Below are 16,955 nucleotides of genomic sequence, written 5' to 3'. Positions count from 1 at the left end.
CAACCAGCTTTAGTTTATGCAACTAGACGTCGTGATGACAGAGATGAGCCTGAGGTTATTGCAGGTACATTTACTATTTATTCTACCCCATACTTTGCATTATTGGACAATGGCTCCACTCACTCCTATGTATCGAGCTCAGTATCTCAAAACCTTCAGATTCCGATCGAGAACACTGAAAATACTCTTACAGTTACAAGTCCAGTAGGACATGCGGTATTAGTGAATAAAGTATTTCGGCGTTGTCCTCTCGAGGTTCAGGGGGAAATTTTTCTCGCTGATCTTATGGAACTTCCTTTAGGGGATTTCGATCTAATTCTTGGAATGGATTGGTTGAATAAACACAAGGTAAAGCTGGATTGCGAATACAAGCGGGCTACTCTGAAGACTTCAGATGGTCGGACTGTTGTGTTAATTGGTGAACGGCGTGGTTATCTCTCCAATATAGTTTCAGCGATGGAAATTGATCATATGATCCGGAAGGGATATGAGACCTTCATTGCTTGTATTTTGAACACCAAAGGTGCATTGTCCACGATCGAGGAGATTCGTACAGTTAGCGAGTTTCCTGATGTTTTTCCAGAGAAGTTGCCTGGGTTACCTCCTGATAGAGAGGTAGAGTTCGAGATTGAGACTTATCCGGGATCTTCACCTATTTCTATGGAACCTTATCGTATGGCTCCAAAGGAACTTAAGGAGTTGAAAGTCCAATTGCAAGAATTATTCGATCGAGGATTTATCCGACATAGTACTTCACCATGGGGAGCTCCAGTTCTATTCGTGAAAAAGAATGATGGGTCGCTAAGATTATGTATTGACTATCGGAAATTGAACAAGATGACGGTCAAGAATAAATACCCATTACCCAGGATTGATGACTTATTTGATCAATTGCGAGGAGCTACTGTATTCTCTAAGATTGATCTTCGTTCGGGGTATTATCAATTGAAAGTTAAAGGATCTGATGTTGCAAAAACGACCATTCGCATTAGATATGGTCATTATGAATTTTTAGTGATGCCTTTTGGTTTGACGAACGCTCCTGCAGCTTTTATGGATTTGATGAATCGGGTGTTCCGACCATATTTGGATCAATTTGTGGTGGTCTTCATTGACGATATTCTGATCTATTCTCGTACTGAGGCAGAGCATGACGAGCATTTGAAGATCATTCTGCGGACTTTGAGAGAGCATCGTCTATATGCCAAACTAAGCAAGTGTGAGTTTTGGCTTCAAGAAGTGTCATTTCTGGGGCATATTATTTCTGCGCGAGGTGTTCAGGTTGATCCCAGCAAGATAGAGGCTATTATGAATTGGAAACGACCTAAGAACGTATCTGAAATCTGCAGTTTCTTGGGCTTGGCTGGTTATTATCGACGTTTTGTTGAGGGCTTCTCGATCATTGCTTCTCCTTTGACAAAGTTGTTAAGGAAGAATGTGATGTTTGACTGGGGCGAGGCACAACAGGAGAGCTTTGAGAAATTAAAGGCGGTTTTGACTCAAGCACCGGTGTTGATTCAACCAGAGTCCGGGAAGGATTTTACAGTGTATAGTGATGCTTCACATTTAGGACTTGGTTGTGTTTTAATGCAGGAAAGTAAGGTGGTGGCTTATGCATCCCGTCAGCTGCGGCCGCATGAGAGTAACTATCCTACTCACGATTTAGAGTTGGCAGCAGTAATTTTTGCCTTGAAGATTTGGAGACACTATCTTTATGGAGAGAAGTGTTACATTTTCACAGATCATAAGAGCTTAAAGTATCTTCTGACCCAGAAGGAACTTAATTTGAGACAGCGTCGCTGGTTAGAGCTTCTAAAGGATTATGATTGCGTGATTGATTACCACCCTGGTAAAGCTAACATTGTAGCAGATGCTTTGAGTCGAAAGACGGTATCAGAGTTGAGGTCTTTAATGGCCAAGATGAATTTATATGATGATGGCACTTTGTTAGCAGAATTGCAAGTTAAGCCGACCTTGGTTGATGAGATCAAAGCTAAGCAGCCCCTTGATAGCTCCTTGCTTTCCATCTTTGAGCAAGTAGAGCAGGGGACAAACTCAGATTACGCAATTGATCAGGATGAATTTTTATGCTTTAAAGGTAGATATTGTGTGCCTGATGATGCTGAGTTGAGGCAGACTATCCTTACTGAGGCTCATAGTAGTCCATATGTTATGCACCCCGGAGGAGATAAGATGTACCGGAATTTGAGAGAGAGGTATTATTGGATTGGTATGAAGAAAGACATATCTGACTTTGTGGCTAGGTGTTTGACTTGTCAGCAAGTTAAGGCAGAACATCAACATCCATCAGGTTTGTTACAGCCTATCAAGATTCCTGAATGGAAATGGGAGCGTATTACTATGGATTTTGTTACTGGCTTGCCGATGACTCCTTCGAAAAAAGATTCAGTTTGGGTGATTGTTGACAAACTTACAAAGTCATCTCACTTCATTCCTGTGCGAGTAAATTATACTTTGGATAAGCTGGCAAGATTGTATATTTCAGAGATTGTCAGATTGCATGGTGTTCCATTGTCTATTATTTCTGATCGAGATCCGAGATTTACTTCGAGATTTTGGAAGGCGTTACATACGGCTTTGGGAACAAGATTGGATTATAGTACATCCTTTCATCCACAAACTGATGGTCAATCTGAGTGAGTAATTCAGATTCTGGAGGATATGTTGCGGGGTTGCATAATCAATTTTCATGGTAGTTGGGAGAACTTTTTGCCGTTGGCTGAATTTGCTTACAATAACAGTTATCAGACCAGCATTCGTATGGCACCCTATGAAGCGCTCTATGGGCGTAAATGTCGCACTCCAATCTGTTGGACTAAGTTGCGTGATAGGAAAACGTTGGGACCTGAGTTAGTGCGAGAGACGGAGGACACAGTCAGATTAATCCGTGACCGTCTGAAAGAGGCATTTGATAGGCAGAAATCTTATGCAGATCAAAGAATGAAGGATATACAGTTTGAAGTGGGAGATCGGGTCTTTTTGAAAGTTTCACCCTGGAAGAAAGTATTGAGATTCGGGCGTAAGGGTAAATTGAGTCCAAGATTTATTGGACCATTTCGTATCTTGAAGAGGGTAGGACCTGTTGCATATCAGCTTGAGTTGCCTTCTGAGCTAAGTCGTATTCATGATGTCTTTCATGTATCAATGTTGAGGAGATACCGTCCAGATCCAGGTCACATTATTCAGGTTGAAGAAGTAGAGCTGAGACCTGATTTGTCATATGAAGAGGAGCCCATTCAGATCTTAGAGAGAGATGAACGAGCTCTTCGGAATAGATGAATTCCAATGGTCAAAGTTCAGTGGAGTAATCGAGGCCCCTCAGAAGCTACTTGGGAGACATTGGAGTCAATGGAGGCTCAGTTTCCTCAACTATTCTCGTAAGGTAAATTTCGAGGACGAAATTTCTTGTAGAGGGGGAGAATTGTAACAACCCGAATATTTACAAAATAATATTAATTGAAATTGGAGGTAAATTGTGAAAATGGGTGAAATTAAGTGACTAAATTAAAATTTATGGAAACTTGTATGCCATTTTTGAAGTAAAGGAAATTCAGGGACCAAGCCCTGAATTTCCCCTAAAACTGTCGGTAGGCTTGATGATTTAAGCGTGATTTCTGATTTACAATCAGAAATCACAAATGCTATTCCTTCAATTTTCTTCCTCTCACACCTCCACTTTCAAGTCCGATCCAAACGTCGTCTGAATTTCGATCGTTGTTTTGAAACCACCGTTGTGTTCATCATCGAGCGAGGAACAAACCCTTCAAATTAATTGAAGCGAAACGCGGCCAAACGTCGGGAATTTCCAGTCAAAGTAGCGACGGTTTTGTTAGCTCTATCGCCGAGGAAATCTTAAATTCACCGCTGATCGTTGCTCCGTTTACGACACCTCCCGCACCATCGTGTTCCTTGTGCCGTTCCGAGTTCACCGGTGTCAACCATGTCCGCCGTAGACGGCGGCGCGTGAGGAGGTGGTGCAGTCAAAGATTCGGCCGATTTGAAATCGAGCTCTCCGCCGTTCAAAAATTTGAACCAATCGTTGTAAGTATCTCAAAATCGCTCAAAATAATTTTTAGAAATTTTTCCGGGATTTTTAGGGCCTCGGAGGACGCCTCACGTGCCACACGCGCCGCCGCAGGGCGAGTGGCTGTTGGAAACCGGTTTAACCGGTTTTCAACCGGTTCTAACCGGTTTCAACCGGTTTGACCGGTTTGACCGGTTTGACCGGTTTGACCCAACCCGACCGTTGACCCGACCCGACCCGACTGTTGACTGTTGACCGTTGACTTTCTTTGACCAAAACTTAAAATGGCTTTGACCGAGCATTAAACGACCGTTAATCTTTTTCGAGTATACCTATCCTGATAGTTTTCGACGTGTCGAATCCGTTTCTGTGGTCCGTTTCGTCAAATTCGAATACGAAGGTCTCCAAATCTATGGTCAAAGTGGTTGACTTTGACTTTGACCAAGAATTTGAATTTTTGAAAAGTCTTACTTTATGTTTTTCGACGCCCTGATTCCGATTCAGCAATCCGTTTGGCCAAATTCAGACTCGAAATACCTCAAATTGATAGTCAAACCCGAAAAATGCGTATATACTTAAGAAGTTTAGCTTTGAACAATTAAATAGGATTTGAGACTGATAAATATTATTGTTTGAAGGTACAAGAGACTCTCTGGATCGTTCGACAGCTCGACCCAGCTCTTCTAGATCAGTTAAACCACGTGTGCCAGTATTCACCCGTTCGAAAACTGTAGCAGAGCGTGGTGAAACCAGCAATCAGTAGATTTGTTATTTGAATCTATTGTCGAGGTGTGTTCCCTACTTATTACTGAATTGTTTTATTGGTTTTAATATGTGGTACACCGAATTCATTGGTTATTGTTTTATTGATGCACCAATTTAATGTGACAATTTATGGAATATGGCTGCTATCTAATTTTTGTTTTGAAATGGTATATGATTACCATGTTTTTGGATTTATGGAATTTATGTCACGGTGCAATTGAATTTTGGAATTGAATTACGATGGAATAGCTCTGATCAAGCTAACTGGGCCTAATGTGACTCTTGAGGGCCCCAAGATGTTTCATTAGGTCGGCTTTCCTTTGTTGTGTGCTTAGAGTAAGCTATATGGACTTATTGACTTGGGCTTAAGGATACAAGCTTCAGAGCCTATACTTAAGTCGGCTTTCTTTTTGCTATGTGCATAAAGTAAGCTATATGGAAAATAATTTTGGGAACTACTGATGGAGTACTAGAAAAGGGTTTAAACTATGATTTTCAAAAAGTTAAACTCTTTTACGAATTTGTGAGATTACTGGACTATGATTTGTACCTATTGTGATTTTATGGAAATGTTGGGACACACTGAGCCTAGCTCACCTTTTGAAAATGTTTTCCCCCTTTCAGATACTGTTGGTTAGATACCTTGGTTCGAGCACTTGGAGGATCAACATATCTCTTGAAGTAAATCAGATTGTAATGTTTTTATCTGGCAAGTTGACTTTATTTTGGTGACATGGACCTTATTTTAAAATATCGGATTTTATAATGATAACTCTTTTGCTAATACTGCTCGGTTTATTGTGATTTTGAATTTGAAGACATGTTTTAAATTAAATTATTATTTATTGGTACTATATTTACAAGTTGGATTTTGATAGTATAATTTGTTTATAATTTCATGTTATTTATAATGTGATTTTATATTGATGGAATAACGGTTGCGAAAAATGTCTTTAATAATCATAATGTGATCCACTAGACTTAGTCGAAACGCATAGGCCGGGTCTAGGGGGTTACAATAGCACTTGTATTGTCGCTCCAAATGACAGGCTGACTAGAGCACACTATGCCCATATCTTTGAGCAAAGATGTAAGCCACACAACATCAGTAACAGCTTCTGCAATCCCACGATACTCTGCTTCAGTGATGGACCTTGAGACTGTGCGTTGTCGTTTAGACAACCAAGATACCAGATTTCCGCCAAGGAACACATAAAATCCAGAAATGGAACGACAATCATCAATGTTGTCTGCCAGTCAGCATCGGCAAATGCTTCAAGTTGAATTCCAGTGTTATTTTTATGGAATATCAATCCATAATCCAAAGTGCCACTGAGATAACGAAAGATACGCTTCACGGCTATCCAATGTTGTTCACATGGGGCAGGCATATATTGAGCCACGCGATTTACACTAAACGCAATGTCTGGATGTGTATGATTGAGATATAATAGAGCCCCCACGACACTTCTATACATTTGAGCATCTGGTAATAGACTTCCACCATTCTTACTTAATTTTGGTAATAAAACCATTAGTGTTGGCACCGGATGAGCACCACGCATTCCAGCTTTGTCAAGCAACTCAAGAATGAACTTTTTTTGTCGTAGAACTAACTTTTGATCATTTTGTGTAACTTCCAATCCCAAAAAGAAATTCAATTCCCCTAAATCTTTTAGAGAGAATTCATTACCTAAGAGCATCACCACTTGTGGAACATCCTCATCATCATGACTCGTGATGATAATGTCATCAACGTATATAAGAACATATACCATCTTGTCACCAAGTCGACGAATAAACAATGAAGCATCAGCCTGAGTACCATTGAAACCAATCCGAATTAAGAAGGTTTGTAACTTTGCATACCAGCTGCGAGGAGCCTGTTTGAGACCTTACAACGCTTTCTCCAACTTGCATACCAATTGAGAGCCATCGACTGTAGATTTTTCAAATCCCGGTGGATGCATCATGTACACTTCTTCATTGAGTTCCCCATTGAGAAAAGCGTTGTTGACGTCGACTTGTCGCAACTTCCACCCATGCATCACGGCTAATGATAAAACTATCTTAATTGTGGACGGTTTGATGACAGGACTAAAGGTGTCGTGAAAGTCCTGACCAGGAACTTGAGCAAAGCCTTTTGCTACAAGTATGGCTTCATGTCGTGCAACTGACCCATCAACATTCTTTTTAATTCGAAGCAGCCATTTACATCCGATAGCCGTCCGACCATGAGGTAACGAAACTAATTGCCAAGTACCATTTTGAACCATCACATTGTATTCAGTCATAACAACCTCCTTTCATATGGGTGAGAGCAAAGCTTGTTGAATTGACAATGGTTCATGGCCATCGATCATAGAATGCACAGAGAAAGCTTTGGGTTTAAAAGTGTCAACTTTACTCCTGGTAACCATAGGATGGATATTAGACGTGGAAGGAAGAGGTTCATATACTGTACCCGTAGCAGCAGCTTAAGGTGGAACAAAAGTTGATGACCCTTGAAGTGAATTACTATAACTAGCTGCTGAATTTTCTGTCGTATGTATTGTTTGTAAGTCATCAGACGAGTGAGTTTGAACAATTGAATTTGTGGGCATCATATTTGCTTGTCCCATATTATCATATGCATTTGCAACCAGGAGAGAAGATACCGAAGTTCCACTTGAACCAGAACCAAGATTGTCATGCAACGTAGCTGGAGCAAGAATACGATTTAGTTGTTGAGTGCCTGGGACATGAACAATCTTGGTGTATGGCATCAAGGACATCGTAGTGGAAGCAAGAATCGACTCTATAACCTGTCCTGGAAAAGGAAAATTGCCCTCGTCAAACTTAACATGTCGAGAAATAAATATTCGTCCATCCGGTGCCATGCATAAATAACCCTTGTGTTGCACGCTATAACCCAAAAAAGTGCAAGCCTGTGATCGAAAAGCAAGCTTGTGTGACTAAAACGGTCGAAGATATGGGGAACAATGACATCCAAAGACACGTAGGTGTTCATAACTCGGATTTTTACCAAAAAACTTGCTGAACAGAGTCGAGCCGTGAAGAACTTTTGTAGGCAATCTGTCGATCAAATAAATTGCCGTAACAACAGTATATAACCAATACTTTAGTGGTAATGAGGCCTGAGCAAGAAGCGTAAGAGCCATTTCAACAATGTGACGATATTTGCGCTCAACAATTCCATTTTGTTGAGACGTATGAGGGCAAGTGAGTCGATAACGTATCCCGAGTTCTTGAAGAGCTTTAGTGAAAGGACGGAACTCTCCACCCCAATCACTCTGAACTTCCTTTATTTCCTTATTAAACTGTACACGAATTAATCTTTGGAACAGTTTGAAGGCATACAAAGCTTGGGACTTTTCTTTTAACAGATAAACCTAATTATACCTGGTACATGCATCAACACACGACATATAGTATCGATATCCATTGGACACAACGTGAGAAGCCCCCATAGATCCAAAAATACTAAGTGAAATGGCTCGGTATAAGTATTAACAGACGGAGAAAAAGGTAGAGAATGACTTTTGCCAGAGTGACAAGCAACGCAAACAAATTCATCATTAACCAAAGTTGTATCAACATTACATTCTCTACACACTTTGAGTAATGTATCCCGAGAAGGATGTCCTAATCGGTTGTGCCATAAGCGAAAATAAACAACCCCATGAGCTACATTACACTCGGCATGATCATTATTCCTTAGTAAAATAGAGTCAAACTCATAGAGACCATCTTTTCTCACATCCTTCAAGTAGCACCGCTCTTGTAGCTTCATCCCAAACTACACATCTATGAGCATGGAATTCAAGAAATATGTGGTTATCTTTGGCAAGCTTAGAAACCGATACTAAGTTCTTCGATATATAAGGAACATGAAGTAAATTATTTAACGTTAAAGAACGATCACAACCATATAAACAAGAATGACCAATACTGGAAATAGATAAGTCATTACCATTACCAACCACAAGCTTACCCTGTCCGGTATACTCCTCTCGACCAACAACATTATCTGCATCCGACGTCACAAGATGGGTGGCACCTGAATCGAAAATCCATTTCCCATATGATCGAGCAACACCACAACTACCCATATTAGACTTAGGAGCACATTCAGTCGCAGCTACTGTAGCATTGGCATCCCACACTCCTTGACAGCCACACGCAGGTGATGAGGAAAAAACACAAGAATGAGCAGCTGGATTGACAGTCAAAGAAGAACGGCCCGCGGAGACCCCTTGAAAATTTTGGTCAAACCTATACCAGCAACGGTTCACTAAGTGACCAATTTTCCCACAAAGTTGACATTGAATCCGAGGCTTACCACGACCTCGACCACCCTGGCGATAAGCAGAAAAACTAAGAGACGATCCAGTTGAAGGAACAACCCCATTTACCGGCACGTCAGAAACCTGAAGGTTCGCAAGATTTGCGCTGATTGTCAAGCTATCAGCCTCATCAAAACCCTTCTGTTGTAATTCTACATCAAGCAACATAGACGTAACACCATCCAACGTGAAAGGTTCTCTTCTAGCAGTGATAACAGCAATAAACGATATGTACTCCGATGGAAGACCGTTCAAAATGGTCGCCACTTGCTCATACTCGGTCACCGGAGAACCACACATGGCAAGAGCATCACAAAGCTCCTTGACCTGAGATATGAACGTTCGCATGCTCATTTCACCTTTACAAACTGCTTTCAAATGATAATGAAGATTCATTATCGTCGTTGTCGATTTGCTGGCAAAATACTTAGTGACCGTAGCCCATACCTGCGCAGCCGTATCAGCTCTGACCAATTGGGGAAGGATTGATGGGCTTATGGTGGACAGAAGCCATGAAGCAAGTGCACTGTCTTGTGCAACAAATATTTCATATTCTTCATTTTCACCAACCGTACCATTTCCCAGAACCACCAATGCCGGAGGAGGAGTGACTGCGCCAGTGAGAAGTTTTTCCAGGCGATGACTACGAACCGCCAGAAGCACTTGTTGTTTCCATAAGAGAAAGTTGTGTTCATCCAAAACGACACTGAGTCGTTTGTTGGTGAATATCTTTTGCAGTGTTGCCGATGATACGTCTGTATCACCAATCTCACTACCAGCAAAACAAAGCAAGAAAAACTAAGGAAGGTAGATACCCACAGACCCCAAGACTCTCGATACCATGTTAGATTACTATAAAACTTTTCTGTTAAAACATTCAGAAATGCTCTACTATTTTTCATTTCACAAGCCTGTATTTATCATTTTTACAACCTCCATACTAGAAGAATCTATTTGTTATGCCAGCTCACCTATGCAGTTATAACCATTTTAACAGCCTTGCTGATATTTGTTTTATTGGTTAACAAATAATTTTTTAAACCTATGCAGTTCGGTCGGGGAACGGTTAATAATTTTTTTAGAATTCGGTTAACGGTTAATTCGGTTCGAAATCGGTTAATTAACCGAATTAACCGAAATTAAATTTTAAATTTTAAATATATTATATATAACATATGGGCTCAACCCAAACTATTTAAAACCCAATTAATAATTTAGGATGCAATAACTTTTAAACCTAAATCGATATTAATTAATTAAAAAATCCATATAAATTTTTATTTTATAATTATATATTATTTAAATTAATTGTAAATTGTTTTTTTAATTAAAAAATATTCAATTTTTATATATTTTAAAAAAAATTAAAAATTTCGGTTAATTCGAAAATTAACTGAATTAATTGAAATTTATTCGGTTCAGTTAATATTTAAAAAAAAAAGTTTAGTTCAGCTAACGGTTAAAGAAAAAAAGTTCGGTTAATTAGGTTAATGGTAATTCGGTTCAGTCGGCCACCGTTTTAACCGAATGAGCACCCCTAACTAAGATGAGAAAGTAAATGTTCAATATGAAACATTTTCATTAAAATTAAGATAATAACGTGCATAAAAACATATTAATTAATTGAGGGAAACTTCATTGTAATACGCCAGTTGCTGTATATATACGCCAGTTGCTGTATATATGGTAGCCTTCCCTTTATGGCCTATAAATAACACATTCATTGGCATATTGGTTTCATAGCCAAAACACAAAGAACTTAGCAAAGATGGATAAGGTGAGTGCCAAGGGAGAGAATGTCAGTGAGCTACTTGAAGCTCAAGCTCACGTTTGGAACCACATTTTCAGCTTCATAAATTCCATGTCTCTAAAATGCGCTATTGATTTAGGCATCCCAGATATCATTCAAAACCATGGCAAGCCCATGACTATCACCGAGCTGGTTGCCGCACTACCGAAGCTCAACCCTACCAAGGCATGCCACATCTCTCGGCTCATGCGGATTTTAGTCCACTCGGGCTTCTTCGCAAAACAAAAGCTCGACGACTATGACGGTTATGTTCTTACCGATGCTTCTCGTCTCCTGCTCAAGGACAATCCCTTGAACGCAGCCCCACTATTGAAATTCCTGCTAGATCCAATCTTAATGCAGCCTTGGCATTTTGTAGGGGCCTGGTTCCAAAACGATGACCGGACCCCATTTGTTACAGCTCATGGGGAGATGTTGTGGGACTATTGTAGCCATGATCCACGTGAACAATTTATTAAATCAAGGCATGGCTAGTGATGCTGCAGTGGTTGGTAGGATTTTGATTAAAAAGTATAAGGGGGTATTTGAGGGATTGAATACGTTGGTGGATGTTGGAGGGGGGACAGGAACACTGGGCAAGACCATTGCTGACGCATATCCACATTTGGAGTGCACCGTGTTTGATCTTCCTCGTGTTGTTGCTGGCCTACATGATTGTGGGAACCTGAAGTTTGTTGGTGGTGACATGTTTGAGCATGTTCCGGCTGCAGATGCAGTTTTACTAAAGGTTTTTTTTTACTACGTATTTAGTCATCCCACGCAAGTATTGTTTTTAAAACCATACATAAAGTGATATTTTGGTCACTCATCGTAAAAAAATAGAATTACTGACATGATAATTTTTTATTTTTTCAATAGTGACATGACATTGTCTTATGATGACACATTAGAATTATCGTTAGTTTTTTTAATGATAAGAGACCAAAATATAATTTTAGGAATGATTTTGAGAATAGTTGGGTGACTAAATACATAATTTACCCATTCTTTTATCATCTCTTTTTTAGGGTAAACTACACATTTGGTACCCAATTATCACTTTTGTTCTATTTCGGTCATCCAATTTTTTTTTCAAAAGCATACCTAATGATACTTTTGTTTCATTTTAGTTTCCCACCATTGAAAAATTAACAAAATTAATGACGTGGATTTTTTTTAAAATTTTCTAAATAATGATGTGGCATTACCTTATGGTGATACGCCAGCATCATTGTTAATTTTGTAACGGTGGGTGACTAAAATGAAACCAAAATTTAACATTAAGTGTGATTTTGAAATAAAAAATAGTTGGGTGATCAAAACATAACAAAAGTGATAGTTGAGATACTAGACATGTAGTTTACCCATTTTTTATATATATTTTGGCTAAACGAATCATTCATACTTTTGTTTTCTCTTAAATAATAATTCACACTCTTGAATTGATTAAACAGGGGATATTGCACGATTGGAGTGACGAAGAATGTGTGAAGATCCTGAAGCGATGTAAAGAGGCAATTTCCAATGGAGGCAAAGTGATAATAATAGACACGGTCGTAATGAAGAATAAGAAAGCGAATGATGATGGGTTGGAAACGCAGCTCTTCATTGATATGGAGATGATGGCGTTTGTGACCGGAAAAGAGAGATACGAGGAAGAATGGGCTAACCTGTTTTCTTCAGCCGGTTTTAGTGGTTATAACATTATTCCTATTCTAGGTTTGAGATCCCTCATTGAGGTCTATCCTTGATAATAAACTTGTAACTTGTTCAAGTTCGTTTCTATTTCCTCCAATTGATTATCAAATAAAATGCTACTTTAAATTTATCAAGCAACTTTAGTGGTAAAATGAAGTATTATTCTCTTTAGAATTTTTACGCTCGAACAATTGCGTTTATAGGGTATGTGTTCGATGTTAGTGATTAAGAACGATTTTAAACAAATACTATTTTATAATCACTTGATTTAAAAAAAAAACTAAATTAATTTTTTTAAAAATAGAGTAAAATACACAAATGGTCCACCAACTATAGGACATTATTTTTGTTTAGTCCTCTAACTATTAAAATTTATAAAATAGTCATCTAAATATTCATATACCTTGAACTTTTCTTTTTTCGTTAAAAAATTAACAATCGTCTGAGTTGGATGTTAACATGTGATTAAATGATATTCAATTATGTCTATTGACATTGTCGTTGCTTTCAAGCACTAGGTAGGCGACATAATATTTCAAGCAATGGTTCGATGACATAATATAAACGGAGAGTACATCCACAAAATGCAACTCAAAAGATTATACTATCAGATAAAAAAAGAATTTGGAACATATAAATAATCAAATAATCATTTTATAACTTTTTAATAGTCGTATACTCCATAAAGTAACACCCTATCCACAAAGTAACACCCTATAATCATGGACCATTTGTGTACTTAAAAAATATGTTGCTTTTACTTTGATACTACTGGTGCGATTACCTTTTTGAAATAGGAATCCAAAGTTATATATGAGAGTTGACATGAGTTAATTGTGAAAATTATAGCAGCCGAACAACAAACGAAGATGGATTACTAAGTAGTCTCCACCCTTGTTTAGTTAGGAGTGCAATATTAAACTTCCTCATGTATCTAAAACCAAGTCCACCATTTTCTTTCAAAAGACACAAAGGTGCCATGAACACCAGTGAATGCCTAGCTTGTTTTCCGCTTTTTGCCACCAAAATCAGTCCATTATACCTTCAAACTCCATATAAAGGCTTTTAGGGAGTAAAAAACAATTCAATGCGTACAGAGGAAGTGCTTGAAGGACCGATTTGATAAAGACCTCCTTGCCTCCCTGGGAAAGTGCACAGACACACCAATTCTAGATGCAACTGCAAAATTTATCAGTCATGTACGTAAAAGCTCCTCGTTTATTCCTACCTACAATGGCTGGGAGACCCAGATATTACTCTAGATTTGTTTCAATTGTAACAGTAACAATACGTCTAACACCTCTCATATTCTCTTCTATGACATTCAAATTAAAAAGGATGCCTGATTTTTCAAAATTTATAAGCTGCCTCGAGCTATTACGTACCATCAAGAGTCAGAATAGTATTGATTTGAACTGCTACTGGAGCATTTGCGTCCCTGGAAATGAGGCAATTGTCAATGACCATCAAGTGAGAAATCAAAAAGGCATATCTATTTATTCGAAATCCCTTAAACTCATTCCAATAATGGTGCTCATTGAAACAAGGATGACAATCCTTCACTACGTATGAGAAACAAGTAAGGGCTAAGCGGATCACCCTGCATAAGATCCAACAGAGATTCAAAAGAAGTCCTCGCAACTCCAATAATGACAACTGAATAAGACATCATGCCCATGCACCTCTAGATGATTTCGATCCAAATAAAATAATATTTCACTCCACATGATCATATACTTTGCTCATATCCAGCTTCAAGGTAAAATAATATGTATGCCCCTCTCTCTTCTTTTAAAAGGAATGAATCAACTCATAGATTGTAATAATATTATTCGTAATTAATCGGCCTGGGACAAACGCACTTTGTGCTTGTAAATATGTATATGGGACTACATTTGATGTACTAGTATCTTCAACACAATCTTGAACAAAATATTACACAAGCTTATTGGTCGAAAGTGAATTAATCTCGTTGGATCGCCCCACCTTCGATACGAGGACTATATGTGTATAATTAACTATCTGCATGTCAAATCGTTCTTGCAAAAATAATCCCGAGGCTAATCCCGTGCTAGAAGCCTTGATAAAACAAGGCACCAATCATCTTCACCTACAGCTTTCAAAGGGGAAATAGATCTTACCGCAGTTGTAACTTCCTAAACCGTAAATTCACGCAGCACAAAAGAGTTTATATCATCTTTGACACATACATATTAAGCATAAATTTTGTTATTCATATTGTGTGATATAATTATTTAAACATAACTAGTTATTTATTTTATATTATCTATGTGGTATCAATTATATAATGTACAAAATAAAATAAAAGAATATATTAGAAAGGTATAAAATTGGATAGAGTAATATCTGAATATTGGAATCCAAGAACGACAAAAAAAATCTTTACTGAAAGGTATAGATTAGTTGCTTTCTTTCACTTTCTTTCACAACATGATGCCACTAAACCAAATAATTTTGGTAAAGTATTTTTTTTTGTAAATGAAGGAGAGTGAAACTAGATTAACTTAAACAATGTTGTCTTATATTCCTAATGTCGTCTTGGAGCTTTAGGGCTGCCAGTCCTGTAGGCTCGAGGAAAGTTGCTCACTCAAAATCATTTTTTCTACTATTCTTGCCAATGCATCAGCTACTCTATTCGCTTCTTGTCAGATTTATGTGAATGTTATTGTCCAATTTCCCTTAGTCAATTCTCTTATATATTGCAGGATGATCGGTGTCGACACCACTCGTATGTTTTCTGAGCATAGTTTAAAAGCTTCTGCATTGTCGGTTTCCAGTAATATATTTTTAACACCTAGTTTCCATGAATGTATTAATCCCTCGAAAATTCCCCAAAGTCCGCTTCAAACACCGAGAAGATCCCTATTTTTTTAGCAAAACCAATTATCCATTCCCCATCATTAGATCTTATTACACTTGCTTTGATTGCTGCCTCAAATGCTCAGATTCCTTCCATTTGTATCATTTTGCCTTGTGCAAGGATGGTTTTCTGTCCTAACTTGTCTGGTTCAAAAATATATTGGTTTCGATGTTTCCAAATCGACCATGTTATTGCACCATACAACAGGTCCCAGTTCTCCTCATTTCTTGCAAAGTAATTTGGCTTCTCGAGATTTATCAATATCCAATCTTTTGGGTTTATCATGAGGAATTCAGTACGTTTTTCATGCAAATCAATTGTTTCCAAGCTTCTTTTGCCGACAAGCATTCCCGGAGCAAGTGTTCCAGATTTTCCTCTTTTGAATCACATACCCCGTAGTTCGATCGTTTATCCATATGCCTTCTCACACGTTCCTTATTTGTGAGGAGTTTATAACCAGTAATCAACCATAAAAGAATTTTAACTATCTGCAGTAGTACTCGGTATTTAGCTATTACCTTCCAAATTTTTTCAGTTGGCTCCTGCTCGTAATCCGCTTAAATATTATAAGTTGATCGGACAGTGAAGGTCCGAGATGTTAAAAATTAAAACCAACTTTCGGTGGAAAGTTGGGATTTAATTAATTCCACCGAAAGTTGCACAATGGTGAAGTCAAAAGTTGGCTTGATTTTGTTGATTTCTTGACAATGGTAAAATCTCAATTTTAGTCATTGTACTTTAGGGTATTTACAAGATTATAGTTTAACCTTCAACTATAAATATCATAACCCATTTAGCTTCAAAATCATCCCAAATCATTCTAGCTTTCTCCTAATACTAGAGAATTTAGAGAGTTTTCTTGAGAGTTGTTTTCTCCTTTTTTTCATGAGAGAATTGCCATTGTTTTCTCCTTCTTAAATCGAGAGAAGTTGTAATTCCTATTTTTCTCATAGTGAAATTCTTATATCGTTGCCCGTAGTTTTTACCCGATATTATTTAGAGGTTTTCCACGTAAAATTTGTGTATTCTTTATCTTCATTTTTATTTTATCAAATTATCAGTTACGATATTGCTCTATTCGATAGCCATATTCCGTAACACAAGATGTATTCCACTTCCAACGCGGACCATTAGCGGCTTGTATTTGTGTTGGAGTCATCATTGCCATTAGCATATGCAGAATATATCGTGGAAACAACGGAGAAATTATCTACCACTTCCATCTTCCTTGATCATTTACCATCTCCGCCACCGTTACTGAACCTATAATTGATGTTGTTTTGGGATCTATTATATGGTATTTTAATGGACCAATATCGCTTAACCAAGGATCTTTCCAGAAGTCTATAGAGGTTCCATCTCTAACTATCTCGAACATCCCCCCAAACTAGGCTAAGACCTTTCCAAAGTCTTGAGCAGTGCTTTCTTGTA

The 16,955-nt window shown here is 38.2% G+C and overlaps 1 pseudogene; it reads left to right on the top strand.

Moving 5' to 3' along the window:
* Positions 1–10,906: 10,906 nt before the first annotated feature.
* On the top strand, positions 10,907–12,696 carry LOC120175726 (annotated as a pseudogene).
* Positions 12,697–16,955: the final 4,259 nt, after the last annotated feature.

This window comes from Hibiscus syriacus, unplaced genomic scaffold (assembly GCF_006381635.1).
Source record: "Hibiscus syriacus cultivar Baekdansim isolate YM2019G1 unplaced genomic scaffold, ASM638163v2 tig00112215_pilon, whole genome shotgun sequence".
Taxonomy (NCBI): Eukaryota; Viridiplantae; Streptophyta; class Magnoliopsida; order Malvales; family Malvaceae; genus Hibiscus; species Hibiscus syriacus.
This window is presented reverse-complemented; position numbering and strand designations above follow the sequence as displayed.